Source organism: Chrysochloris asiatica, unplaced genomic scaffold, assembly GCF_000296735.1.
Source record: "Chrysochloris asiatica unplaced genomic scaffold, ChrAsi1.0 scaffold00303, whole genome shotgun sequence".
Classification (NCBI taxonomy): Eukaryota; Metazoa; Chordata; class Mammalia; order Afrosoricida; family Chrysochloridae; genus Chrysochloris; species Chrysochloris asiatica.
In genome coordinates, this window is record NW_006408821.1 from 1,635,507 (window position 1) to 1,640,008 (window position 4,502).

A 4,502-nucleotide genomic window follows, 5' to 3' on the forward strand; every position below is an offset into this window, starting at 1 on the left:
TAGTAGCATAGTGGTTAAAAATCCAGCTGCTCATCTTACGGTCAGCAGTTCATAGCTACCATATGTTCCATGGGAGAAAGATCTATCTATCTATATTATTTATCTACCTATCTATCTATATCTATATCTATATGTTGTTGTTAGGTGCCATGGAGTTGATACCAACTCAGAGTGATCTTATGCACAACAGAACGAAACACTGCCTGATCATGGGCCAATCTCAATATTTTGCCATGCTTGAGCCCATTGATGTTGTCATTCGGTCAGTCAATCTCTCTGGGGGTCTTCCCCTTTTTCACTGACCCTCCACCCTACCAAACTTGATATCCCTCTCCAGCTACATGTCCTTTCTGACAATATATTCGAAGTACGAGAGATGAAGTTTGGCCATCCTGGCCTCCAATGAGCACTCTGTTTGCACTTCTTCCAATACAGATCTGTTGGTTCTTTTGGCAGCCCATGGCACTTTCAATATTCTCCTTCAGCACCATAACTCAAAAACATCAATTCTTCCATGGTCTTCTTTATTCACTGTCCAGCATTCACATGCATATGAGGTTATTGAAAATAGCATGGCTTGGGTCAGGTGCACTATAGTCTTCAAGCTGACATCTTTGCTTTTCAATACTTTTAAAAGGTCTTGTGCAGCAAATTTGCCTAATGCAATAAGTTGTTTGATCTCTTGACTGCTGCTTCCATGAGTGTTGATAGTTGATCCAAGAAGAGAAGTCCTCATGTTGTTGTTGTGTGCCATGAATTTGGTTCCATATATATATATGTGTGTGTGTGTGTGTGTTTGTGTGTGTGTGTGTTGCTGCTGGTTTCTGTATTCTGAATGCCTTCCTGTGCTGAGTTCATGTTTTCTCTGTTCATTCTTATCAGCTTCTTCATAGTTTTAGTGTTTCCATGTTCTTGAATTTTCATTTTCTTGGTATGTTGTAAAGTATTAATTTTCTTTGAGGTTACCCTATATTCTATTAACTTTTTCCTCTATTTTAAACAGTCTTATTTTATTCTACAATCTGCCTGACCTCCTCACCACCTGGATCTTTGTTCCTATGTGTTTACCTTCTTTCAAATTCTAATTATGTTGATCATAGACTGACCTCCCAGATCCTCTGAATTTGTTCTTATAGTTTTGCTTTGTTCTGGACTCTTCTCTCTGCTGATTGAATCATGGGTGGTATTGCCACATATGTCAGTCTCTGGTTGTTGTCTGTTCTTGTTGGTTCTCAGTCCAAAGAACTCCCTTTAGGATGTTTTGAAGCACTGGGTTGGCTTTGTCAATATCCCTTAGCTTTTGTTTATCCTGGAATGTATTTATTACACAGTCATATTTGCTTGCCTTTGTAAGTAACACCCCTCTTTTCCCTAGCTGCTTTAAGGTTTCTCTACTTGTCTTTGATTTTGGCAAGCTTGATTATGATATGTTCTGGTGATTTTCTTTTGGGATGTATTATTCCTTGGTTTCATTTAGGTTCTTGAATGCCTATCTTTTCACTTTTTAGGATGTTAGGGAAATTTTCTTCCAGCAGCTGTTCACCTATTTCATCTGTGGTCTTCCATGATTCTTCCTGTTCTGGAATGCCAATAATTCTTAGGTTATTCCTATTCATGTTGTCCCAAATGAATCTTAGAACTTCTTCATATTTTGTTATGCTTTTTTTTCTGTTTGCTTTTCTGTCTTAGCAGTACTGAGACATTTGTCTTCCTGCTCTGGTCCTGGCTTCCAGCTCTTTAATTTTATTCTTTTTTCCTTTTCAATGAATTTTCTATTTCTGATATGTTGTTATTAATAATTTGGATCTGTTTTTTCAGGTTTTGAATTATTTTCAATGCTGTGTCTGTCTTATCTGATTATTCCTGTAATGCTTTCCTGACTTCTTCCTTATTTTTCTCAATCCTTCTCTGTAGCGTTTGGATGCATCTCAATATCATTCTCCTGAATTCCTTCTCAGGTAGTTCCAAATCCTATCCTCCATCCAATGTGAGGTGTGGGTCTACGTATAGCTCATTTATCTTAGTTACTCTATGTTGTTTTTAGAAATATGCAATACAGTTAGCTGTTTCTTGGGTATCCTTACTAATCAAGTATGATTTTAATTAGATGAATGTATGTTGATGCATTATTTTGCTTTCTGATCAACTCCTACTGCATGCACAATAGAACCCTCTGGAAGCTGAAGAGGTGTCCACTTCCCAGGCACTCCCTCTAGTCACTTGAGTAGTGGTGTGCAGAGAAAGGGAAATGAGCAGACAAAAAGTTTTTTGTATCTTTATCTCTAAAGTTATGTCAGATCTTTGTGATGTGATTTCTTTTTCCCTGTAGCTGCATTTGCTGTTCTCTTTAGTGTGTTTTTAAAAGGTCTTGACTTTATACACTATTATTTATACTAGCTGGTGTTGGCTCTTGCCTTTTTCAGTTTTTTCCCCACAATTGTCTTCTTCTTCTTCTTCTTCTTCTTCTTCTTCTTCTTCTTCTTCTTCTTCTTCTTCTTCTTCTTCTTTTTTTTTTTTATTGTGAACTAAGTGATAATTTACTTGGGAGAACATCTGCTTTACATCATCTTTCATTGTAATGATTGAAATCTCCTCCATGCATCATCATTACACAATGTTTGCTTCCCTTCCCTTTGTTTTCCTTTTTTGGCTCTTACTTTTTATTTTGGGATGTTACCGGGAGCAAATTTGGCTTGACTGTTGGCCAGAGTTGCTGTCCCTTGTTAGGTAAGGCAGGAATAAAAACTCCCGCCCAAATAGTTAGGCTAACTCCAAAAGTCAGATGTCATAAGAGCCTGCCAGAAGATTAGCATCTGCTGTGGACTGGGACTTTCAGCTACTTCCTCTGTGCACCTTGGGAAGATCTTTCCTTAGCACAGCTTAGATTGACAGTGTCAATTGTACCCTGTGAGTACAATACTGCACTCTTTTGGAATGCACTCCTACTCCTGTGAAGACACCTAGGCTGTGCAGAGAGTGTTACAGGGGAGAGCATTAGAGAGGAAGAAAAAAACATAAAGAAAAAACCTTCACACATCTTTTTCTAGAAGTCTCTGGGTGGTTTTCGTGCTGTAGTCAACTTCTTGTGGCCCTACCCTCTGATCTGTGCTAAGGTGGAGGACTTTCAAGCCTTGGATTGAATGGTTGCTTTCTTTACCATTGGCCCTAAGATTTATCCTCTGGTAGGCCCCAAAAACTAGTTTTTCCTACTTTATTAAATGTTAATCTTCATGACTGTTCTGGCAAAACATTTTTTCTGGTTTTTCCGTTCCTCTGCTAAAGAGATGTTACTGAGTTCTTCTGCTTATCCTGCCCCTGAACCAGAAGTCTCTGGATTTTCTTTTAAGTGCAATGCAAATACATTAAGGAGAGATGACATTGTCCAATTTGAGTTTTAAGAACATTCATTTTAAGAGCATTCTTCATTGAAACATAAATTTAATGGAAATAAAAGTAGTATGAGTTTGCAAGAATATTGAAAATAACATTAATTTCCAGAAAACAAGCATATCTCTCTTGGAAGAAGTATGACAAGAATGCTCCTTAGAAGCCAATATGGCAAGAATTCTTCTCTTTGGATATATTGCAAAGAATAATCAGTATTTGTAGAAGGACATCATTTTTAGTATCTTGTTGTTAGGTACTGTTGAGGCACTACCACCTCATAGTGACCTTATGCAAAACAGAATGAAACACTGCCCAGTCCTGCACCAACCTCACAATCATTGCTACACTTGAGCCCATTACTGCTAGCATTGTGAAAATTCATCTCATGGGAGTCATCCTCTTTTTTGTTGACCGTCCACGTTACCAAGCATGATGTTTTTCTCCATGGACTCTGCCTTACTTATAATATCTCTGAAGTATGAGAGACAAAGTATAGCAATCCTGGCTTACAAGAAACATTCTGGCTGTACTCTTCCAACATAGATTGATTTGATCTTTTGGCAATCCATGGCACATTTAACATTCTTCTCAAACACCATAACTCAAATACATGAATTCTTCTATGATCTTATTTTTTTTACTGTCCAACTGTCATGTACATATGAGGTTATTGAAAATACCATGGTTTGAAGCAAAGGTACCTTAGTCCTCAAACTGACAGCTTTGTTCTTGAACACTTTAAAGAGGGCATGTGCAACAGATTTGTCTAATTCAATACTTCATTTGTTTTCTTGACTGCTGTTCCTATGAGTGTTGATGGCTGATCCAAGAAAAATGAAGTCTTTGACAACTGGAATCACTCAGCATTTCTCAAGATGACAATATTCTAGCCTTGACTTTTGAGCTATGGTAATGTAGTGGTTATAAGTCTAGCTGCTGACTTCAAAACAGTTCGAAACTACCAGTCATTATGTGGAAAAAAAGATGAAATTTCTGCTCCTGTAAAGATTTATAGCCTCAGAAACCCTATAGAGGGTTGCTGTGAGTCGGAACCATTTCCATAGCACACCACCACTATTACCATCATGGGAAAAAAAGAAGCATTCAATATTGCA